This window comes from Pristiophorus japonicus, chromosome 3 (assembly GCF_044704955.1).
Source record: "Pristiophorus japonicus isolate sPriJap1 chromosome 3, sPriJap1.hap1, whole genome shotgun sequence".
In the NCBI taxonomy this organism is placed as follows: Eukaryota; Metazoa; Chordata; class Chondrichthyes; family Pristiophoridae; genus Pristiophorus; species Pristiophorus japonicus.
The window spans coordinates 43,894,470-43,920,114 of NC_091979.1; the positions used below are offsets into that span (position 1 = coordinate 43,894,470).

The window sequence follows — 25,645 nt, forward strand, 5'->3', positions numbered from 1 at the left end:
GAATCAACGACAAGGGCTGGTAATTATATCCAGCATACACCTCTGGAAATCCCCAAGACCGCCAGCCTGTTCAGCTGCTGAGGAACTGCAAATGTCCAAGATGCAGGCAAACACGTGTGTGTGTGAGGAGGCTTCCAAGTGTGGGTTCTGACCAAACCGGGAGAGGGGTTTAGTTAGAAGGGTTTCCATTATCTCGGCTTAGATTCTGGGAAGGGGTTGGTTTGGCGTAACCAACAGGATGGGTATTTAGTCTAAGGTTTTAAGCTAGTGTCCACAGTCACCTATTCTTAAAGCCATAAGCGAGGGGAGTAGGGGTTGTAGTTTTGTGAGTATAATAAAAGGAATTAATCTTTGACCAACCTGAACTGTTTTGTTTTGTCTGAGTCAATTATGATCTATCCATAGTAACTCCTTGTGTCCGAACTTGGGGGTTGTAGGGCTTGTGGTTTGCGTTGGGCATAGGAGAAGACCTATCTGACCTTGGTCTCTCTCTGTGTGGGATTACCCGCTAATCGACAGGCTAGGCAGGAACTACTGGCAAAAGCTCCTGACATCCAAAGGGAAACAACCCGAACCCAAGGAGTTTCAAAGCACAGGTCGACTAAAGGGAGAGTCATAAAAACCGGGGCACACAAAACACCATAGGCCACCCTTTTTTTTTAAGGGCACATGTTTGGCCTGAGCCTTCCGGATCTCCTCCTTGAATGCCTCCCACTGTTCCGACACTGATTTACCCACAAGTAGCTGTTTCCAGACCACTGTGGCCAAATTACTCCTCAACTTAGTAAAGTCAGCTTTTCCCCAATTTGAGACTTTTACTCCAGGCCTATCCTTGTCCTTATCCATAACTAAGCTTGAATCTGACCGAATTATGGTCACTGGCACCCAAGTGCTCTCCCACTCCTACCCCTTCAACCTGCCCAGCTTGGCAGGGGGATGGGAACCTGAAAATAGATTCAGTAGGGAAGGGAATAAAGCTGGAATTAGAAAGTAAAAATAAAAAAAGTGAGTTTGAAGGAGAGAGGAAACAAGCAAGAAAAATGGTAAAAAAAAACTTAATGGCTCTTTGTTTAAATGCACGTAGCATTCCTATCAAAATAGATGAGTTGACGGCACAAATAGATACAAATGCATATGATCTGATAGCAATTACAGAGATGTTGTTGCAAGGTGACCAGAACTGGGAATTAAATATTTAGGGGTATTTGACAATCCGGAAGGACCGACAGAAAGGAAAAGGAGGTGGGGTAGCTCTATTGATAAAGGGTGGAATCACTGCAATAGTGAGAAACGATATTGGCTCAAATGATCAGAATGTTGAAACAGTTTGGGTGGAGATAAGGAATAATAAGGGGAAAAAGTCACTGGTGGGCGTAGTCTACAGGCCCCCTAACAGTAGCAACTCTGCTGGCCGGAGTATAAACCAGGAAATAGTGGGGGCTTGTAAAAAGGGAACAGCAATAATCATGGGTGATTTTAACCTCCATATTGATTGGACAAATCCAATTGGTCAGGGTAGCCTTGAGGAAGAGTTCATAGAGTGCATAAGGAACTGGTTCCTTGAGCAGTATGTAACAGAACAAACCGGGGGCAGGCTATCTTGGATCTGGTCCTGTGTAATGAGACAGGATTAATAAACAATCTCCTGGTAAAGGATCCCCTTTACAATACAATGCTAACAATACAAAGATGAGAGGAAAAGCAATGTGTGAGGAGGACATACAAAATCTGCAAAAGGACATAGACAGCCTAAGTGAGTGGGCAAAAATTTGGCACATGGAGTATAATGTTGGAAAGTGTGGCAGAAAAAATCAAAGAGCAAGTTATTATTTAAAAGGAGAAAGATTTCAAAGTGCCGCAGTACAGCAGGACCTGGGAGTACTTGTGCATGAAACACAAAAGGATAGTATGCAGGTACAGTATGTAACAGAACAAACCGGGAATCAAAATGGTATCTTGGCCTTTATTACAAAGAGGATGCAGTATAAAAGCAGTGAAGTCTTACTACAGCTATATAAGGTATTGGTGAGGCCACACCTGGAATACTGCGTGCAGTTTTGGTTTCCATATTTACGGAAGGATATACTTGCTTTGGAGGCAGTACAGAGAACATTCACTCGGCTGATTCCGGTGATGAGGGGGTTGACTTATGAAAGATTGGGCCCCTAATTGGAATTCAGAAGAATGAGAAGTGATCTTATTGAAACGTATAAGATTATGAGGGGGGTTGACAAGGTGGATGCAGAGAGGATGTTTCCACTGATGGGGGAGACTAGAACTAGAGGGCACGGTCTTAGAATAAGGGGCCGCCCATTTAAAACAGAGATGACGAGAAATTTCTTCCCTCAGAGGGTTGTAAATCTGTGGAATTCGCTGCCTCAGAGACCTGTGGAAGCTGGGACATTGAATAAATTTAAGACAGAAATAGACAGTTTATTAAACGATAAGGGATAAGGGGTTATGGGGAGCGGGCGGGGAAGTGGAGCTGAGTCCATGATCAGATCAGCCATGATTTTATTGAATGGCGGAGCAGGCTCGAGGGGCCGTAAGGCCTACTCCTGCTCCTATTTCTTATGTTCTTATAGCTAAAATCCCCGACTATTATTACCCAATGGTTTTTGGACTTCACAGCAATTTGCCTACATATTTGCTCCTCTAGCTCCCTCCCACTATTTGGGGGTCTGTAATACATGCCCAGCAGTGTGATCGCCCCTTTTTTATTTTTCAATTCAACCCTTATGACCTCATTTGATGATCCCTCTAACATATCACCTCTCCTCACTGCTGGAAAAGTTTCTTTAATACATTGACTCCCCCTCCCACCCGCCCGACCCCCGCTCTTTACCCCACTCTCTGGCTTGTCTAAAAATACTGTGACCAGGAATATTGATCTGCCAAACCTGCCCCTGTTTCAGCCATGTCTCTGTAATGGCTATAACGTCATACTCCCAATTATCTACCTGTGCTCTTAGCTCTTCCGCCTTATTCGCTATACTCCTTGCATTACCATTTAACACAGGAAGACCTCCTCCTTGATTACTACTTGCTAACCCTTGTTTCCTCTGTCTTACAGATTCACTTTCTAAATTCTTGCTATCCAATTTCTGCTTTACTTCCTTCCCGATTGAATCTATTCTCAGGTTCCCAACCCCCTACCAATCTAGATTAAACTCTCCCCAACAGCACTAGCAAAATTCCCGGCGCTGTTGAGGGGCAACCCGTCTGGTTTATACAGGTCCCATCCCCCACAGATGTGGTCCCAATGCCTCAAGAATTTAAAGCTCTCCCTCCTACACCAACTCTCCAGTCACGCATTCATCCTCTCTATCCTTCTATTCTTGTACTCATTGGCACGTGGCACTGGTAGTAACCTGGAGATTACTGCCTTTGAGGTCCTACCTTTTAATTTTCTTCCTAACTCCCTAAATTCTGCCTATAGGACCTCATCCCTCTTTCTACCTATGTCGTTGGTCCCGATATGGACCTCGGCCTCTAGCTGTTTACCCTCTCCCCCCCCCCAGAATTCCCAGCGTCCACTCTGTGACATCCTTGACCCTGGCACCAGAGAGGCACTATACCATTCTGGAGTCACATCTGCTGCCGCAGAAATGTCTCTCTTTTCCCCTAACTATAGAATCCCCTATCACAAGAGCTCTTTTATACTTCGTCCCTCCCCGCTGTGCAGTTGAGCTACCCGTGGTGCCTTGGAATTTGCTCTGGCTGCACTCCCCAGAGGCACCATCAGCCTCACCGATGCTCTGAAGAGAATATCGGTTTGAAAGCGAGATGGACTCATGGGAGACTCCTGCACTACCTGCCTAACGTTCGTGCTTTGTCTGGTGTTCAGTAACTTACCCGCTGTCTGCACGCTTTTAGGCTGCGGGGTGACCATCTCGTGAAACGTGCTATCCATGTAGCTCTCAGCCTTACGGATGCACCGTATTGACTCCAGCCGCCGCTCAAGCTCCGAAGCGTGGAGCTCGAGCAGTTGAAACTGGAGACACCTCCTGCACACATGGTTGTCTAGGCCGCGCGAAGCGTCCAGGACTTCCCACATGCTATAGGATGTGCACTCCACAGGACTGAGCTTCCCTGCCTTCCCTCTAATTAGACTTATCTAATTAAAAATCTAATTAAAAGAAAAAGAGAAAAAGAGAGATACTTACCAATCAAACAGCCAACCACTTACCCGCCCAGACAAGGGCTATGAGGTCCTCATCAGAATTGAATTCCTCACCGACCTTCGGGCCTCCTGCTCCTCAGACCTCCCGCACTGACGGACCTCTGTCACCTCCCGAACTCTCGGATCTCTCGAACTTCCGACCTCTCGAACTCCCGACCTCTCGGACCACTCGGAACTCCTGACCTCTCGAACTCCCGACCTCTGTCACCTCCCGAACTCTCGGATCTCTCGAACTCCCGACCTCTCGGACCACTCGGAACTGCTGACCTCTCGAACTCCCGACCTCTCGAACTCCCGACCTCTCGAACCTCTCAGAATTCCCGACCTCTCAGAACTCCTGAACTATCAAACTCCTGAACTCTCGAAACACCTGATCTCTCGAACTCCCTATGTGTTGTAAGCATCGGCTCCCCAATGATTGTTGGGCATTATCTGGACATTGCTTTTTAATATTTCTTACTGTATAAGAGCTGGCAGCCCCTGTTGTGGGAGGGGCCCAGGTATTTTTCCATGTTGTACATGAAGAATCCACATCTGATGGATGGGGGTGGTCTGGGACAAGTTACAATGGCCAGGAGAAGGCAACTTATCACAGGTAATGGGCAAAGATGGAGGGTCCATTGTTAAGCAATGTGAACTCGTCAGAGATGTAAACTGGTCAGTGATCAAGCCTGGATGGGATAACCTCGAGAGGCGGGAAACCAGAACAAAAGAAAGCCATTATGCCCCAGACCGGTTGGAAGCAAAAACCCATCCCCAGCCATCACATGGGCCACTCAGACAGAAGCCTCGAAACAAGGAAGAACTTTATTTGGCAAGAAGAAGCAAACAGACTTTGGATATGAAAGGTGGCCACGTGGCCATCGCTCTCTCTCTCTTTTGCTTTCACTTGCTTCACCTCTGCAAGGACTGAGCACTCCATCTGGGACGGAGAGAAGAAACCTCCAACGGGCAACCAGAGCCTCGCTATTCAACTGTGAAATGAATCTCGAGACTGGGACTTGGATACTATAGACAGTACGGATCCAGATGAGACACGTTTTCACCAGGAGAAGCAGCCAATGAATCGGTGAGCATCATCGCTGCCCACGCATCTTTAGGATCACAGCCACTGTGTGAGGCGGTGTCGTGTGTTCTCCCATCCTAGCCTTAGTAAGGGTTTTAGTGGGGAGGTTTTGCAAGGACCATAGGGGTACATCCAGACAGTCGGTACACATTCGGTGGTACACTGTGGATCCGAGCAGAGGGTTTAGACGTTGGGTACTTTGCGATAGGGGCGGTTTAGATATGCCAGGATATTGGACTATACTGCATCGTCACTGTATTTACTTGCAGTTTTGCTGTGTTGAAGTAGCTTTAATAAAGCATTGACGGTTGCGACCGAGGTATTTGTCCGTGACTCATTCATCTGTTCAGTACAGTAATCACTCCCAGGTCCAGAACTAGTGTAACGTGGGAGTGCATCGAAAACACCCAAGGGAAACCACTTACTGAATCTGGTGACCGCAGGCAGGACCTGGGTGTACTGAACAGAGAGTTATGGAAGATATTAAGGCCAAGAGATCGGCAATGGGGGATAGGATTTCCTCATATATCTTTGGGAAAGTTAACGTAACACAACAGTGGGTACTTGACCTTTTGCGGGCTGAGAGCCCGGAGGACAAAGCCGCTGAGTGGACGGGGAGAAAGGAGCATAGAAAGGCAAAAGAAAAGGCCATCTGGCTCCTGTGTCTGCAGAAACAAGTCCAACTGCTTAGGGAGCAGATTGGTTGGCATAAGGCAGAGCTCAAGGAGTCCGAGGAGCAGTTAGCCACAAGGGCCATGGTAGAACGAGGCTTTTAGATGAGTTGCGCGAAGAAAAGCAGGAGAGGCGCACTCAGGAGGAAACCTCCAGTAACACCAGGGAGTACTTGCAGTGTCAGGTAACTGAGGCCAAGCTCAATGAGCAGGTTACACAGGAGGGGACCGCCCGTCTAGCGAGTAAAGTAGACTGGCTGGAGGGACAACTGAAGGATATTAAGACAGTGTATAGGGTAGCCACCAGTAAGGGTTTTGAGAGTGGGAATCACGGGCCCGTCCAAGAGAAAATCCAAAGCTTGTCCCACGCTCTATCCAAGGCCAAACAAATCATCTGTCTAACGGCCCCGGGGGGAGCCCGAGTGGACTGGGATGAGGAAGGGGAATACAGTGAGGATTGGGAGCCGGACAGGGACACACTACCTCCACCAGAGGTGCCCAGCCCCATTTATCCCATATGGCAGTGGAAATACGGTACGCCAGGGGGCGCTGCAAAGCGATTTTGTGGTCCCATTCACAACCCCACAGCTGCAAAATATGATTTCAGGGGTGTCCAAGCTTACCAACGAAGGAGACCCATCGGTCCACTTCATGGAGGTGGAACAGGTGGGAGGGATTAATGGGTGTAACGAAGCGGCGATTATTTTTCCTGGAGGGAAGGTGTATCAGGCCCCATCTGCTGAAAGCAAGAGGGGACAGGGAACCATAGAGGGCTTAAAGGAGGAAATCCTAAGAACCATGGGTCGCGCCAAAGTAGTCCATTCTCCAGGGTGGAAAGGACGCCGCAACTGGTTGGGACAGCACTTCAGGCTTTTGCAGACCGGCTCTGGCCGGACTACAATAAAGCCTGTAATAGAGTGCTGGACTGGGCGCAGTTGCAGGGGGAGCCAAGGAACCATTGACTCAGGACCCAAGTGTCAAAGAGTTTGCCCCGGATTAGGGTAAAGTCCGAGAACTCGTTTGACCCTGAGGATCTCCAGAATACAGAAGCCGGTGTGCTCCGTCACATGAGTTGGGCATTCAAGGCCGGCATGGAGGGGGAGGTCAAAGCAGTTAAAGGGAAGGTTCACGAGATAAAGCCCAGTGTGAGTAGTAAAAGGGAATGGCGCCAGGAAGGGGGTAGCTCAGAGAGCGTTAGGACGTGTTTCGGGTGTGGGAAGCCGGGCCACTGGAGGAAAGACTGCCCAGCCCTGAGGAAGGGGCAAGTGAAAAAGAGGATCCTCCGACGCCCGTGGCGAAACCTGTTGAGGCGAAGGGGCCAAACACCGAACAATTCAAGGTTCTGGCGGCCGCCCTTCGAACAGTTTTCATGCCGGAGCAGGGGAGGATAGACGTTGTGGTGAGCAGAGAAGTCATAGAAACATAGAAATTAGGTGCAGGAGTAGGCCATTCAGCCCTTCAAGCCTGCACCGCCATTCAATAAGATCATGACTGATCATTCAACCTCAGTACCCTTTTCCTGCTTTCTCTCTATACTCCTTGATCCCTTTGGCCGTAAGAGCCATATTTAACTCCCTTTTGAATATATCTAACGAACTGGCATCAACAACTCTCTGCGGTAGGGAATTCCACAGGTTAACCACTCTCTGAGTGAAGAAGTTTCTCCTCATCTCGGTCCTAAATGGCTTACCCCTTATTCTTAGACTGGTTCTGGAACTCCTCAGCAATGGGAACATTCTTCCTGTCCAATCCCATCAGAATTTTATATGTTTCTATGAGATCCCCTCTCATTCTTCTAAACTCCAGTGGATACAAGCCCTGTTGATCCAGTCTTTCCTCATATGTCAGTCCTGCTATCCCAGGAATCAGTCTGGTGAACCTTTGCTGTACTCCCTCAATAGCAAGAACGTCCTTCCTCAGATTAGGAGACCAAAACTGAACACAATATTCCAGGGATGGCCTCACCAAGGCCCTGTACAACTGTAGCAACACCTCCCTGCCGCTGTACTCAAATCCTCTCGCTATGAAGGCCAACATGCCATTTGCCTTCTTCACCGCCTGCTGTAGTTGCATGCCAACCTTCAATGACTGATGTACCATGACACCCAGGTCTCGTTGCACCTCCCCTTTTCCGAATCCACCATTCAGATAATATTCTGTCTTCCTGTTTTCACCACCAAAGTGGATAACCTCATATTTATCCATATTATACTGCATCTACCATGCATTTGCCCACTCACCTAACCTATCCAAGTCACCCTGCAGCCTCTTAGCATCCCGACCGCTCCGGTAAACCAGCACACTGACTAGCGAGTTGCCCAGCCTGAGTACCTGTGTCCACTCATTTATGACGAGTGGAAGAAACCTTGTGTGAAGATGGGGGTGGAGAGGATAGTAGGGAATTATTTGTTGGGCACCGGAGCTTCCAGCACGATGATTCACACAAATGATCCGACTACCTCACTTTTGTTTGGCATGGTTGCACACAGTCTGTTGGGGTTCACAGGGAAAAAGCAGGCGGGGTCGATCTTCAGGCCACTAGCCATCGATTTAGGATCACTCCAAGCAAAATGGAAGTGCGTCCTGCTGAAATGGGAGCAGCTGGGGTCAGGAGTCCGAGGGGCAGATTTTTTTGCTAGCCCATAGAATCATAGGAAGGGTAAAGACACAGTGTGTACGATGAAGCCGAAGGGTAGTTATGATCTAGAGCAATTGGTTAATACTACCTTGGCCGAGTACCAGGCTTACGTGCGGGACAATCTCGCATCGTTCGCCACACACAAACACGACTGTGGTTGGGGGATGGGTAGAAGTCAGGGTACAAGGAGACCCTATGACCTGGCCGCAGAAACAGAACCCATTCGAAATAGCCAGCACCTCGGGAGGCAGAGGCCGACTTAGAGACGGCATTGGGATCCCTGGTAGCCCAGGAGGTGTGAGGCCCAAAGCCACACACGTGAACTTACCACTTTGGCCGGTTCGGAAACTGGACTAGTCATGGAGGGCCAGCGTGGACTATCGGGTGCTCAACAAGAACATCCCAGTTTGCACGCCCACTGTCGCAGCCGTAGCCGACCTGATAGGGAGCATTCCAGCATCCGCGACCACATTCACGGTGCTGGATATATCAAATGGGTTCTGGTCAATTCCCCTCAAAAGGGAGTACCAGTACAAGTTCGCCTTCACATTTAAAGGGCAACAGTATACCTGGACATGCTTTCCCCAGGGTTTCCAGAACAGCCCCTCCATTTTTCCCCAATGTATGGCCAACAATTTAAAGGGTTTCAGCAGGCCTCAGCAGTTGGTGCAGTATGTAAATGACGTGCTTTTGTTCTCCGACGAGGGGGAGGAGCATGGTCCGCTGCTGGAGCTGTTGAAGGACACCAGGTTCAAGGTCAATCCCAAGAAAGCACAGATCGGTCAGAAGGAAGTAACATTCCTCGGGCTGACTGTGTGAACTGGGGAGAGGGCCATAGATGGGGCCAAGCGGAAGGTGGGACAGGAGTTACCAGCCCTGACGACCGTGATGGGGGTGAGATCCTTCCTGGGGCTCACGGGTTACTGCAGGGACTTCATAGAAGACTGCACCACCACAGCAGCCCCTCTACTTCGGCTCCTCCACAAGGGAGTTGGATGGGATTGGGATGAGTACTGCACGACGGCGTTCAATCATCTGAAGGGAGACCTGCAGACGGCACCCGCACTAGGGGCAATTAATGGTGGGGAGGACTTCTTTTTAGAAGTAACAGCCAGCGGGGACAGCTTGAGCGTGGTGTTGCTCCAGAAGCAGCACGGCAAGCTGCGACTCGTGGCGTACTCCTCAAGAGTGCTCACAGATGTAGAACGGGGGTACTCCAATTGCGAGAGGCATCTCCTTGCCACACATTGGGCCGTGAACATAATAGAACATAAGAGCATAAGAATTAGGAACAGGAGTAGGCCATCTAGCCCCTCGAGCCTGCTCCGCCATTCAACAAGATCATGGCTGATCTGGCCGTGGACTCAGTTCCACTTACCCGCCCGCTCCCCGTAACCCTTAATTCCCTTATTGGTTAAAAATCTATCTATCTGTGATTTGAATACATTCAATGAGCTAGCCTCAACTGCTTCCTTGGGCAGAGAATTCCACAGATTCACAACCCTCTGGGAGAAGAAATTCCTTCTCAACTCGGTTTTAAATTGGCTCCCCCGTATTTTGAGGCTGTGCCCCCTAGTTCTCGTCTCCCTGACCAGTGGAAACAACTTATCTGCCTCTATCTTGTCTATCCCTTTCATTATTTTAAATGTTTCTATAAGATCACCCCTCACCCTTCTGAACGCCAACGAGTAAAGACCCAGTCTACTCAATCTATCATCATAAGGTAACCCCCTCATCTCCGGAATCAGCCTAGAGAATCATCTCTGTATCCCCTCCAAAGCTAGTATATCCTTCCTTAAGTAAGGCGACCAAAACTGCACGCAGTACTCCAGGTGCGGCCTCACCAATACCCTGTACAGTTGCAGCAGGACCTCCCTGTTTTTGTACTCCATCCCTCTCGCAATGAAGGCCAACATTCCATTCGCCTTCCTGATTACCTGCTGCACCTGCAAACTAACTTTTTGGGATTCATTCACAAGGGCCCCCAGGTCCCTCTGCACAGCAGCATGTTGTAATTTCTCCCCATTCAAATAATATTCCCTTTTATTGTTTTTTTTTCCAAGGTGGATGACCTCACATTTTCCGACATTGTATTCCATCTGCCAAACCTTAGCCCATTCGCTTAACCTATCTAAATCTCTTTGCAGCCTCTACACAACCCGCTTTCCCACTAATCTTTGTGTCATCTGCAAATTTTGTTACACAATACTCTGTCCCCTCTTCCAGGTCATCTATGTATATTGCAAACAGTTCTGGTCCCAGCACCGATCCCTGTGGCACACCACTAATCACCGATTTTCAACCCGAAAAGGACCCATTTATCCCAACTCTCTGCTTTCTGTTAGCCAGCCAATTCTCGATCCATGCTAATACATCTCCTCTGACTCCGCGTACCTTTATCTTCTGCAGTAACCTTTTGTGTGGCACCTTATCGAATGCCTTTTGGAAATCTAAATACACCACATCCATCGGTACACCTCTATCTACCATGCTCGTTATATCCTCAAAGAATTCCAGTAAATTAGTTAAACATGATTTCCCCTTTATGAATCTATGTTGCGTCTGCTTGATTGCACTATTCCTATCTAGATGTCCCGCTATTTCTTCCTTAATGATAACTTCAAGCATTGTCCCCACTACAGATGTTAAACTAACCGGCCTATGGTTACCTATCTTTTGTCTGCCCCCTTTTTTCAACAGAGGCGTTACATTAGCTGCTTTCCAATCCGCTGGTACCTCCCCAGAGTCCAGAGAATTTTGGTAGATTATAACGAATGCATCTACTATAACTTCCGCCATCTCTTTTAATACCCTGAGATGCATTTCATCAGGACCAGGGGACTTGTCTACCTTGAGTCCCATTAGCCTGTCCAGCACTACCCCCCTAGTGATAGTGATTATCTCAAGGTCCTCCCTTCCCACATTCCCGTGACCAGCAATTTTTGGCATGGTTTTTGTGTCTTCCACTATGAAGACCGAAGCAAAATAATTGTTTAAGGTCTCAGCCATTTCCACATTTCCCATTATTAAATCCCCCTTCTCATCTTCGAAGGGACCAACATTTACTTTAGTCACTCTTTTCTGTTTTATATATCGGTAAAAGCTTTTACTATCTTTTTATGTTTTGCGCAAGTTTACTTTCGTAATCTATCTTTCCTTTCTTTATTGCTTTCTTAGTCATTCTTTGCTGTCGTTTAAAATTTTCCCAATCTGCTAGTTTCCCACTAACCTTGGCCATCTTATACGCATTGGTTTTTAATTTGATACTCTCCTTTATTTCCTTGGTTATCCACGGCTGGTTATCCCTTTTCTTACCGCCCTTCTTTTTCACTGGAATATATTTTTGTTGAGCACTATGAAAGAGCTCCTTAAAAGTCCTCCACTGTTCCTCAATTGTGCCACCGTTTAGTCTGTGTTTCCAGCCTACTAGCCAACTCTGACCTCATCCCACTGTAGTCCCCTTTGTTTAAGCATAGTACGCTCGTTTGAGACACTACTTCTTCACCCTCAATCTGTATTACAAATTCAACCATACTGTGATCACTCATTCCGAGAGGATCTTTTACTAGGATCGCTCCCAGCTCTTCCTGGAGTCATCCCAGACCATTCGACTGACCCACCATACCCCCACTCAGATGTTGCTAGATCGCATCGCTCACTGGACTTTGTTGCTCTCACAGATGAATCTGAGAGTGCGAGGTCTATGTGAGCCCAAGCTAGCTGCTAATATGGCCTATGCAGGGGCGGCCCATAAGTATTCGGTAGAGGGAGTATGGGAAGTAGACATAGGATTTCGGGCCGGGTTACACCCCACGGGCTGCAAAATTTATGTCGACGGATCCAGTTCGGTGGTAGCAGGGGAGTGTTTCACTGGGTGCGGGATTTATGACCCGACGGCAGGCATTGCAAGGACCATTAAACTCCCGAGCACCCTGAGCGCTCAGCACGCCGAACTATCGGTGGTGGTATACATCATTACCCACGCCAACGAGTCCCCGACCCCATACACCATCTGCTTGGATTCCATGTTCACATGCAATTCGTGCACCAAATACTTGGCCATCTTGTCTCGTTGCAGTTTCACATCTGCAGACGGGAAGCCCTTAGCAACCAAACCACTGTTGCAAAGGATCTTAAAGGCCACGGGAACCCAGGGAAGCCATTACATTCAAAAGTAAAGGCCCATTCCAAGACAGAGCCCAGAGGGGAAGGTAACCAAAAGGTTGATGAGTTAGCCAAGGAGGGAGCCAAAACAGGAGAGTTTTGGGACCCATACGGGTCCAGCCCAGTAGCAGCGATCCAGGACAAAGAGAGTGGAGGGGTAGCGTTGGCCCCGGACTTGAGGAAAGTCCAGGCACAGGATCCCGTCCTCAAGGTTGTCCTGGAGCAGCTGGCTAGGGGAGAAAAGGTAGAAGGCCCGTTCGGGGTAGCGGGCATTACTTTAAAGCAGGGAATACTTTTCAGGGGAGACCAGTGGGTGGTTCCAGAACAGCACCAGAGGGAATTCCTCCAGATAGCCCACGGGGGCCCAGGAGCGGGACACCCAGAGCCGGAGACTACCTGGCAGAGGGTAGAACAAGCAAGATCGTGGCCGCAACTGAGGATGTCCGCAATTTTTGCGTAGACTGTCTGGTGTGCACAGCAAACAACCCCAATCCCCAGAAAAGAAAGGTTCCGATGGGACACACGAGAAGGGTTGAGGGACCATGGCAGTCGGTACAGGTCGATTACATCGGGCCATTGCCCATCGCAAAGGGGGTTACAAGTACTGTTTGGTCCTAGTGGACATTTTCTCGAAGTGGGTTGAAGCCTTCCCTTGCCGATCAGCTACAGCACTGGCGACGAGAAGATCTTGATGAGGGAAGTGTTCGATAGGTGGGGACTGCCGCAGATCGTGGATTCCGACCGGGGGAGCCACTTCACAGGGCAGGTCATGCAGGCTACCTTGAAAGTGCTAGGGATAGAAGGGAAATGGCATGTGGCTCACAACCCACAGTCATCGGGGTTTGTGGAGTGACTTAATTGGACCATCAAAGAAAGGAAACAGAACAGTCCTCGAAAAAGTGGGTTGAGGTCCTGCCGTTTGTCTGATGGGGGTCCGAGCTAGCATCTCCAGAAGCACAGGGTATTCCGCGCATGAGCTCATGACTGGTAGGGTCATGCGCACTCCCACCCATGTTCGGGCGCCGGTTCTCACAGCGGGGCAGGTGAGAGAGGTAAACCGGGACAAGTTTATCAAGAATCTGTTTGAGCACTTGAAACAGATTCATTGGCAAGTTGCCAGCAACATGGGGAAGCAGCACCGGAACAATCGGTTGCTGCTCGAGCCCCGGAGAACCCACGAGTGGAGGCAGGGAATCAGGTCATGGTCTACAATTACATTCGGGTGGGACCCTACAGCATCATAGATATGGCCAGTCCCATGATGTATGCGGTTAAGCTTCCGAAGTGCACGAAGTGGTTCCATGTGAACCACTGCAAGTTGTTTAACCCGGGGGAAAGAGCGAGAAACAGAAAGAAGCACCAAGGCGCTGTATACAGCATGGTGGACGCGGGTCTTCCTCCCATAGTTTAGGACAATGAGGAGCCCGTGGTGGTAGTGGCTAGGAGGAGCAGGATCTCATGGCCGAGAGCGCCGTGGTCGCCTCCTTACACACCACTGAGGAGGCGTAAAAGGCCCAGGGTCGTCGAGACCTAGTGGGGCCACCACGAGACGGGTGGCGGTATATATAGTTTCCTTCTCAGTTTTGTGTTTTACAGACCTGTGGAGGTACACCTTCTCACAGAAAGGTTGTCGCTTCTTTGTATCTTCACAGGAAGCCGAGAGAAAGATGGAGACAACCCTGGTAATCGTTCTTTGGAGCTTGGCCGGAACAGGGTACAGCAGGAGAGGGGACACCGAGTTGTCCTTCCTCTATGGATGTACTGGGGGGAACGGACCCACCATGACACAGGGGGGTAGGCCAGTGGACACGGACGGGATGGCAGCCTTCTTCCACGAGGGAAGGTGGTCAGGGTGGCTGGGGTCGAAGTCGCGAATTACTCCAGCCACGCCGGGTTCACATACGGGGAGGCTTCCATACTGTGTCCCAGACTGAAGGTCACAGCCACGCGGGTTTGGGTGACCGAGGACAAGTGCGTATGCTTGAAGTGCAAGGGACACATTCCCCTGGGACGGTGGTGGTGGCTCAGGAAATTGAGTCAGGACACGGGGAACCAGACAGCGGACTGGGAACGACTGGGGAACGATACGTACCGACAGATCACAGGGTCAAAGGGGGGAGTGGAAGTGTGCTGGGACAAGTGGTGGAAGGAGAAACAGGGAATTTATGTGTGTATGTGGGGGTCGGAGCGGATCTGCCCAGCGGGTGTGTGTCGCTTGCCTTTTCGCGGCAATGGCAGGACGTCGGGGCTGGGATCAGATAGGTTCGGAGTATGGACTCTTGCGTGATCCCAGACCCTCCCAACATAATAAATGCCACTGAACATGTAGCACACAAGAGGAAGCCCCTGCCCACAGCCCCACCGGTACAGGCGACAGAAGTTAGGTGTCCCGCCACCACACCAGGCCCAGGGAATGGTTTAGTTTTAGTCCCGACTGGAAAGGTTTTATCCCAGGGAGTGCATTATGCGGTTGCATCGGTCATTTTAAATTTAACCGGGGTACATCTGCCCGAGTGATGTCCAAAAGAAACTGAGCAGCTGCATGAGGCGCTCATTAAAGAAATGTTCCGCCAGTTCTTTGAACTCAGTTACGGGGATGTGAGTTGGGAAAAGTTATACGACATGGGAGTGTATGATAACATTAGTCCAGGGAGGCAAGGGGTGCTCAATGATGTCACTACGGCGTTTAGCACGGGTAGATCTCTCGTCAATAGTATGCAGCTGCAGATACAGATCAGTGGTTTAAAGGATCAGCTGCGGAAAATCCTGGGGGAAGGGAACGCGGTGGTAGGGTCGGAGTTAGAGGACGATCAGTTAATGAATGTCCATTTAAAGGAGGTTATTGCAGAGCTGGAGACACACGCAAAGACTGTAAATGCATTAATATGGAGGACAGGAATGCCTCGGCGCAGGCAGCACGAAACAAAGTGTACGAGTTGTACGGTGCCTGATTGCTAAGCAAGGGCCTCTAACAAGGTCACGTTCCGTCATGGATCAGCAACCGGCACCTCGCAGCGCTCAGCCCGTAGAGTAATTCGATGAGCCCGTGTCAGCTCTGTCTAGCCTCCGAAGCCTACCCAGTCCCAGTGGATTGTGGTCAGTCCAACCACACAATCATGGGAATAGTGTTGCGTATGCCGGTAATGGGCGGGACATCACAACCAATGTCGGTGTACAGGGTGGAGAACATTGGGGTCATATGGGAACGGGTGCACATGCGGTATTATGCGGTCCCACCGTTTGTTATAAAGTGAGAGCACGCCATGACCGGCACTGACCTCTAGGGGTGCCAGAGCAGGGGTGCACACATCATATTGTGTCCCCAGCATTTGAGCACGTTCGATCGGCCAGAGTGCGGGTTTGAATCCAAGAGTCGAGAGTCCATCAATTGCACCTAGGAGGTGAGGGCCAAGAGCCACGTTCCACCTCAGGTAGCATATTTGGGCAACGGGTCACACTGCGTAACCACGAGTGTGGACCGGTATCGAGTGTACCGGGACACTTGGTGTCCAGTCATCGACAGCACTTTCTGCTTCAAACCCCACGCCGAAGTTCAAGTGGCACAGGGACGTATTATTCCGATCTCAGAACCATCCACGGTACACATTACAGTAAACAACACGATCCCAAACCTGCAACAGTACATTACCCAGTTCAGGGATCAGATTCCTTTTCTGCTGGAACACCTAACAACGTTATTAAAGGCCGTCGAGCTATCCCAAAAACATTATTTAACACTGGAACAGCAGACCGGGACTAGGGGAAAGAATTAAAGGGATAAATTCCCCGCCCTGGTGTGGCCTTGGTATAAGTGTGGAGGTTCCTCCGTGGATCCAGATATGCTCACATGCTCTCATCATTGTACAGTTTTTGATTGTGATATACCTGTTGTGTATTTCTTGTAAAAAGAGAAGTCAGGCGCTCCGGAGTCGATGGGAGGCCATATTTAACGAACCTTGAATGTAACTTTCTGTATATATGTGGTAACAGTGCGGTACACGGTTGTATTTCGGGGACATATATTCGGGGTATTTTAGAAGTAAAAAGGATAGGATTGGTTGGGAACCACGATGCTTGTTCACCAGCGGACATTGATTGTTCTAGAAAGACTCTTGAAATATCATAGGGGGGACTGTAGGCATCGGCTCCCCAAGGATTGTTGGGCATTATCTGGACATTGAGTTTTAATATTTCCCACTGCAGAAAAGAGCTGGCAGCCCCTGTTCTGGGAGGGTCGCAGGTATTTTTCCATGTTGTACACGAAAAATCCACATCTGATGGGCGGGGTTGGTCTGGTACAAGTTACAATGGCCAGGAGAAGACAACTCATCACTGGTAATGGGCAAAGATGGAGGATCCATTGTTAAGCAATGTGAACTCGTCAGAGATGTAAACTGGTCAGTGATCAAGCCATTACCTGGATGAGATAATCCCGAGAGGCGGGAGACCAGAACAAAAGAAAGCCATTAAGCTCCAGACCGGTTGGAAGTGAAAACCTATCCCCAGCCATCACTGGAATACACATGGGCCATTCAGACAGAAGCCTCGAAACAAGGAAAACTTTATTTGGCCAGAAGAAGCAAACAGACTTTGGATATAAAAGGTGGCCGCGTGGCCATCTCTCTCTCTTTTGCTCTCGCTTGCTTCACCTCCACAAGGACCGAGCACTCCATCTGGGACGGAGGGAAGAAACCACCAAAGAGCAACCAGAGCATTGCTATTCAACTGTGAAACAAATCTCGAGACTGGGACTTGGATACTATAGACAGTACAGAACCAGAAGATACACGTTTTCACTGGGAGAAGCAGCAAGTAAGCCAACAAATTGTGAGCATCATTGCTGCCCATGCATCTTTAAGATCACAGCCACTGTGTGAGGAGGTGTCGTGTGTTCTTCCAACCAAGCCTTAGTAAGGGTTTTAGCGGGGAGGTTTTGCTGCAAGGACCATAGGGGACGCCCAGCCGGTCGGTACAGATTCGGTGGTATACTGTGGATCCGAGCAGAGGGTTTCGACGTTGGGTACTTCGCGATGGAGTGGTTTAGACACGCTAGGGTATTGGACCATACTGCATCGTCACTGTATTTATTTGTAGTTTTGCTGTGTTCAGGAAGCTTTAATAAAGCATTGACGGTTGAGACCGAGGTATTTGTCCGTGACTCATTCATCTGTTCAGTACAGTCATCCCTCCCAGGTCTAGAACTAATGTAACGTGGGGCTGTGTTGAAAACACTTCAGGGAAGCCACTTACAGTGTTTAAAGTCTGCCATTTTCTTATTTCCCATTATAATTTCACCTGCCTCAGCCTCTAAGGAACTAACACTGTTGCTACACTCTACCTTTTTTACATACTTGTGGAAGCTCTTACAATCTGATTTTATATTTCTTGCCAGTTTACTCATTCTATTTGCTCCCTCTTTATCAATTTTTTGGTCATCATTTGCTTGTTATGCAAGTAAATAAAGCTTTCCCAATCCTTAGACTTACTTAGTCTTCGCAACATTATAAGCCTCTTCTTTAAATCTAATACTATCCTTAATCCATATTTGGCTCTCTTCCCGCACCCCCGATCTTACGTAATTTGTTTCTCTCTGTCTCCCATGGCAGCTGGTAATTATTCTGCCATTCACACCCTATCTAGGCTAACCTTTTTTAAACTTCTGCCATTAACATCTCAAGTCGGCCCATCATCCCTTTTATCTCTCTAATCTCTCTTGTCCACTACCCTATCACAGACCTTCCTTTTTCTTCTTTCCTCCTTTCCCCCTTTCAGTGCTCCTTAACAATCTGTTCATTTTGAACATTCGCCAGTTCTGACAAAGGGTCATCGACCTGAAATGCTAACTTTGTTTTTCTCTCCACAAATGCTGCCTGATCTGCCGTGATTTCCAGCGTTTTCGGTTTTTATTTCAGATTCCAGCGTTTGCAGTAATTTGCTACCAGCTCCCAGGAAATTGCCTGGGAGTTTGCGGAGGTGCAGGCAGGGCAGCGCCTCACCCCGTGGTTAGCGCCCTGGGTTGCCGCACAACCGGTGATGACGTCATCGCCGTGCACGGCAATCCCTCAGCGCGGCGCGCCGACCCCTTTCCGCCTTGCAGGGGATATTGCCCCACAGCCCGCGAGGCTGGTGCGAGCGGTTGTCAGCGCCAGCTTTGCGGATCGTGAATCTGGCCGACTTCCGCTCGCAGGGCGGAAGTTAAAGGCGAGGTCACCATCTTTGCCATTTTACTGTCTCTCGGGTCGGCTCCAATACTTGCTCATGAACATGGTCCGGGCCGCCATCATGCAACCTGGCACTCCATTTTCAATGCCGGGCTGCAGCCTCGATCGCACACTGCCTCGGTGGTCCACTGGAGGCCATCAGAGGCCTTGCGGAGGCGTTGAAGCACGTAGGCGCTACATGGAGCATCCACGTAGCATTCCCACTCATGCCCCGTTAGCGCCACTGGTTCTGCCCCATCAGGAAGCGGAACGTGCGAGATTGCACTCCACTTCCTTTGAGGGACGGGTAAGCCCAATTCAGCAACCAGGCGGGACTTCCATGCTGGGTGCAGGAAGTCCCGCCCCGAGCAGGTTACCATCCCCAATCAAGGCACAGAGCAATTTCACCCTCTCTGTCACTTCCTGTCACACTCTACTTATCTTTAGCAAAATTGCTACACTGCTCTATTGCCTTGACTTTTCTCTTTAGATTTCTAAATTTCTCCTCACCTGACGCCTCTACCTCTTTTTAGGTTAAAGCCCTATTTACAGCCCTAGTTATTCGATTTGCCAGGACACTGGTCCCAGCCCAGTTTAAGTGGAGGCTGCCCGAATGGAACAGCTCTCTCTTTCCCCAGTACTGGTGCCAATGCCCCATGAATCAAAACTCCTTCCTCCTACCCAACTCTTTGAGCCACAAATTTAACTCTCTGATCTGCTTGTCCCTACGCCAATTTGCGCATGGCTCAGGTAATGATCCAGAGATTATTACCTTTCAGGTTCTATTTTTTAATTTGGACCCCAGCTCCTCAAACTTTCTCAGGAGAACCTCATTCCTAGTTTTACCTATGTTGTTGGTTCCTAGGTGGACCACGACAACTGGATCCTCCCCCTCCAAATTCTTCTCCAGCCATGAGGAGATATCCTTAACTCAGGCACTATTCAGGCAACTCAGCCTTCGAAACTCCCGGTCATGGCTGCAGAGAACAGTATCTATTCCCCTGACTATATTGTTCCCTACCACTAGAACATTGACCAAAACTGTACGCACTACTCCAGGTGTGGTCTTACCAACACCTTGTACAGTTGGAGCATGACGTCTCTACTTTTATACTCCTTCCCCTTTGCAATAAAGGCCAGCATTCCATTTGTCTTCCTGATTACTTGCTGTACCTGCATGCTAACTTTTTGCGTTTCATGCACAAGAACCCCCAGATCCCTCTCCTTCATCGTAACTGGATCAAAATCCTGGAACTCCCTCCCTAATAGCACTGTAGGAGAACCTTCACCACAAGGAGTACAGCGGTTCAAGAAAGCGGCTCACCACCACCTTCTCAAGGTAGCAATTAGAGATGGGCAATAAATGCTGGCCTTGCCAGTGATGTCCACATCCCAGGAACTAATTAAAAAAAATGTAAACTAGCACGTGACACCGGGAGTAATTCGGAGATTACTACCTTTGAGGTCCTGCTTTTTAAATCTCTCTTCTAGCTGCCTAACATCTGCCTGTGGGACCACATCCCTCTTTCTACCTATGTCATTGGTACCAATATGGACCACAACTTCTGGCTGTTCATCCTCCTCCCTCAGAATATCATGCAGTTGCTCAGTAACATCCTTGACCTTGGCAGCAGGGAGGCAACATACCATCCTAGAATCACATCTGCAACTGCAGAAACATCTGTCTGCTCCCCTAACTATAGAATCCCCTACCACTATTGCTCTCCCACTCTTCTTCCTCCCCCCCTGTGCAGCTGAGCCAACTGTGGTGCTGTGGACTTGGCTCTGGCTGCACTCCCCAGAGGTACCATCACCTCCACCAGTACTCAGAACAGAATACTGGTTGGAGAGCGAGATGCACTCAGGGGACTCCTACACTACCTGCCTGGTCCTCCTCTTCTGTCTGGCAGTCACCCATTCCCTCTCTGCCTGCACACTCTTAAGCTGTGGGGTGACCACCTCTAGAAACGTGTTATCCACAAAGTTCTCAGCCTCGCGGATACACTGCAGTGACTCCAACTGCCGCTCAAGCTCCGAAACATGGATCTCGAGCTGCTGTAGCGTCCGACACTTCTTGCACATGTGGTCGTCCAGGCCACAAGAAGCATTCAGGACTTCCCACATGGCACGGGATGTTAATTCCATGGGACTGAGCTGCCATGCCATGCCTCGATTTATTAGACTAAGAACTAACTGAGCAGAAATAAAAACTTTTTAAAAAAACACTCACCGGCTACTCACCAATCAGCTCCTTCTCTTGTGCCAAAGTCATTTTTTTTACTCTAACGTAATTCTTTCGAATTCTGCCTCTGTTGAGTTGCTCTGGTCTCGCACAGTTCCACCTCCACCGGTCTCGGGCCTCCTCTGCCACGCTACTTATTTACTCAGCCTCCGCTCCCAGCTCCATTCTCGCACAGGTCCACCGCCTCTGGTCTCGGGCCTCCTCTGCCACGCTACTTATTTACTCAGCCTCCGCTCCCAGCTCCACTCTCGCACAGGTCCACCACCTCTGGTCTGTTGTGGGGGTATTAAAAAGAGAAAAGGCATCTCTGATATTGTTCATTTTTAATCACTTAATGCATTGCTTTGACATCAGTGCTTGTGATAATTTAATATATTTATAAAGTCATATTTCAAATACTCCAATGAATACTTTGGATTTTATAACTTGCAATCAGTCAGTGGATAGCATGCATGCAGAACAAATAATACCAAGGGGAAAGGGAATAGATCAATCTATCCCAGAAACATTTAGCAAATCGATATTAACTGATTGGAATTGAGCCTAAGCAAATACAAAATTTGAAAACTAATTGATATACCATATACAATAAGCTCATAAAACACACATTGGGGTAGAAATTGCGGTCGGAGACGAATGCTTCCGACCTGCAAAAAATTTACGAATTTACCTGGTGGTCTGGGAGCTTCATAGATTTGCGCTCCTGGGCCTCTCCGGGTATCCGCGGGTAGAGGGCCATGTATCCTAGGGGAGCATGCGGTTCACAAGCGCCCCTGGGATATTGTGGGCCGGTCCAACCAATAAAAGGGAATCACCATTCACACTTAAGGGGTTTTCGTTTGTACGGAATCCTCAAAAGTATGAATGGGAATCACTTAAAAAATACATAAACACATGAAATTTAAAAAAATTACATATTTAAAATTAATTAAAATGCCATTTTATATTTTAAAGAAAGATTACATTTTTTTTCCAAGTCTTACGCTGGTAAAAGCAGACCTTACCTGCTTTTACTAGGCGTAAGAATTTCCAGAGCATTCGCTGGGCCGAACTCACGTAGGCCCTTGTCCTTTGGATTCGTACGATCTGTCAAGAGAATGCTTGACAGATCACAAGATCTGGGTTTCAGAACGTGCATAAATCCGGAACTTGCACAACCTCTGCGGGCACATGTGCACCTCATACACGCCCCTAGGGGCCGCAATTTCGGCCCCTTTGTTTCTACTATTTTAACAAGTTCCATTCAGATGCCTCACCACGTCTGTCACTCTTGGTATGCGCCTACTCTGCTTCTTCCCTCCCATTCCTCCTTTGCTGCTATTTCTTTTAACTAATTCTACCCAACAATTTTTAACAAGTTGCTCTGTTTTTCGAACTTCGGAGTCATACTGGTCTAACAACAAGTGGCAGTAATATAAAGGCCTGGAATAGATCAAATTCCTTAACTACTGCTGCCTGCATTCCTTCCACTTCATGCCTTCTGATTATTCTTTGGGACACATGTGTGAGTCAGACCTGTAATGTGTCCTGCATGTGTGACCCATTTTGGTTTAACAATACGAACCTATGTTGTCTTAGATAGAAACATAGAAACATAGAAAATAGATGCAGGAGTAAGCCATTCGGCCCTTTGAGCCTGCACTGCCATTCAATGAGTTCATGGCTGAACATGCAACCTCAGTACCCCATTCCTGCTTTCCCGCCATACCCCTTGATCCTCCTAGTAGTAAGGACTATATCTAACTCCTTTTTGAATATATTTAGTGAATTAGCCTCAACAACTTTCTGTGGTAGAGAATTCCACAGGTTCACCACTCTCTGGCTGAAGAAGTTTCTCCTCATCTCAGTCCTAAATGGCTTACCCCTTATCCTTAGACTGTGACCCCTGGTTCTGGACTTCCCCAACATTGGGAACATTCTTCCGGCATCTAACCTGTCTAAACCCATCAGAATTTTAAATGTTTCTATGAGATCCCCTCTCATTCTTCTGAACTCCAGTGAATACAAGCCCAGTTGATCCAGTCTTTCTTGATATGTCAGTCCCGCCATCCCGGGAATCAGTCTGGTGAACCTTCGCTGCACTCCCTCAATAGCAAGAATGTCCTTCCTCAAGTTAGGAGACCAAAACTGTACACAATACTCCAGCTGTGACCTCACCAAGGCCCTGTACAAATGTAGCAACACCTCCCTGCCCCTGTACTCAAATCCCCTCACTATGAAGGCCAACATGCCATTTGCTTTCTTAACCGCCTGCTGTACCTGCATGCCAACCTTCAATGACTGATGTACCATGACACCCAGGTCTCGTTGCACCTCCCCTTTTCCTTAATATTAAACACACCTTCAGAATCTGGAAATTACCTTAATCAAGAGTTAACTGAGTACTAAAATACACCTATCTTCACCCCTGCCTCAATTTATCTGCTGCTGAAACCCTAACCTATGCCTTTATTAGCTCTAAACTTGACTATTACAATGCACTCCGAGTGGGGATCCCATGTTCTACCCTCCATAAACTTGAGGTCATCCAAAAATCTGCTGCCTTGTCCAAACTCGCACCAAGTCCCGTTCACCCATCACCAACGTTCCCTCTAAGCTGTGCGGCTGTGCAGCTGTGTGCCAGTCCCACGCAGCCCAGGAATGGCTTTTCCACTGTAAAATTCCACGCATGCGGGAAACTCTGAATGGGCCGCGCAGCCCGTTAAAGGGACCGCGCATCCACATTTATAATTGCCCATCAGCCCTGTGCTTGCTGACCTTCACTGGCTCCGGATTGAGCAGTTGTCTTACTGGCTGAAGTGCCCACAAGTGGCAATACAGTATCTGAAACCTCAGCAGGAACAATGGGCTGGGCTGCGCTGCACTGCACTTCCTGGTATCATTGAACAGGGCAGCTCTTCCATCTCACACCAATAGTCATTTCTAGCCTCATGTTTAAATGGATTTGCAAGCTATATGCCATTGGTGCTGATCAGATCAATGCTGGCAGTTCAGGCGTATTTTTGGTGGGGAATGAAAATTGTGCAGCGATTTGTCTCCCCCTATGAAAATAAACAACACACAGCAGTCAGGTCAGGTGATTTGCAGGAAAGCGGCATTTTGGAAACTGAAAGTAAATTGAGAGCAAACAGTGGAAAGAGCCCGTGCGAACAGCCGGTATTACCAAAGAAATCAACCAGGTGCAGTTGTTACAAATTGTTACCGCTTCACCACAATACAGCGAGGTGAGCGGAACGCAGCCCCGGGACGTGCGAGGTAAGTAAACTGGAACTCCACCGATTCCCAAAGCCTCTCAGATACTGCTGGCTGAAACACAGGCTCGCTTTACACAACATAAAGGCCACGGTTCAGTATTCAGAATATACATTGAGAATTATTACGCGAGGTGTTTATATTTGAAGATCATTTGACGTCTTAAATCTTTAAAAACAACTCAAGAGGTTACTTTCGATTTTGAACGCACAGCGCGCTTCCTTGTATTTTCGATGTTTTTGTGGGTTTTTTTATATATGTTTTAAAAATAACGATATTTTAACACTTTCTGGGTTGTAAGGTGTTTGGTTATAGTTTGATGCCAGATAAACGGGTTGATCTTCATTATAATAATAATAAAATATTTCACGCCCTTATGCATGTGATTAGATGTCAAGTCGGAGGTTTGCGGCTTTCCTTCATGGTTCTGCTAGCCCACTGGTACCTCGCTCATGTGGCCATGACATAAGAACATAAGAATTAGGAACAGGAGTAGGCCATCTAGCCCCTCGAGCCTGCTCCGCCATTCAACAAGATCATGGCTGATCTGGCCGTGGACTCAGCTCCACTTACCTGCCTGCTCCCAGTAACCCTTAATTCCCTTATTGGTTAAAAATCTATCTATCTGTGACTTGAATACATTCAATGAGCTAGCCTCAACTGCTTCCTTGGGCAGAGAATTCCACAGATTCACAACCCTTTGGGAGAAGAAATTCCTTCTCAACTCGGTTTTAAATTGGCTCCCCCGTATTTTGAGGTTGTGCCCCCTAGTTCTAGTCTCCCTGACCAGTGGAAAAAACCTCTCTGCCTCTATCTTGTCTATCCTTTTCATTATTTTAAATGTTTCTATAAGAACCTCCCTCATCTTTCTGAACTCCAACGAGTAAATGACCATGAATGAGCCTTGACCAGGACTAGAAATTTACAGCACAGAAGGAGGCCAATCGATCCATCGTGTCCGTGCCGGCCGACAAAGAGCTATCCAGCCTAATTCCACTTTCTAGCTCTTGATCCCTAGCCTTGTAGGTTGGCACTTCAATACATATCCAACTACTTTTTAAATGCTATGTGGGTTTCTGCCTCTACCACCCTTTTAGACCCCCGCCACCCTGAGTGTGAAAAAATATTCTTCTCAAATCCCCTCTAAACCTCCTACTTTAAATCTATGCCCCCTGGCTATTAACCCCTCTGCTAAGAACATAAGAAATAGGAGTAGGAGTAGGCCATTT

General features: G+C 48.3%; 2 protein-coding genes across 4 annotated transcripts in view; one reads left to right on the plus strand and one right to left on the minus strand.

The window, feature by feature from the left end:
* The window catches only part of LOC139259718 (protein mono-ADP-ribosyltransferase PARP14-like), a 175,451-nt gene extending 154,222 nt beyond the window's left edge, over positions 1–21,229 (minus strand). For both annotated transcript variants that reach the window (XM_070875325.1, XM_070875324.1), the window contains exon 1: positions 21,153–21,229. The gene's annotated coding sequence lies outside the window, so the exon portion shown is untranslated. The remainder of the gene's footprint in view (positions 1–21,152) is intronic.
* Positions 21,230–24,226: 2,997 nt separating this feature from the next.
* LOC139259717 (N-myc-interactor-like) overlaps positions 24,227–25,645 on the plus strand; it is a 36,160-nt gene continuing 34,741 nt past the window's right edge. The window contains exon 1 of one of the 2 annotated variants that reach the window (XM_070875323.1): positions 24,227–24,419. The gene's annotated coding sequence lies outside the window, so the exon portion shown is untranslated. The remainder of the gene's footprint in view (positions 24,420–25,645) is intronic. The other variant, XM_070875322.1, reaches the window with a different exon arrangement.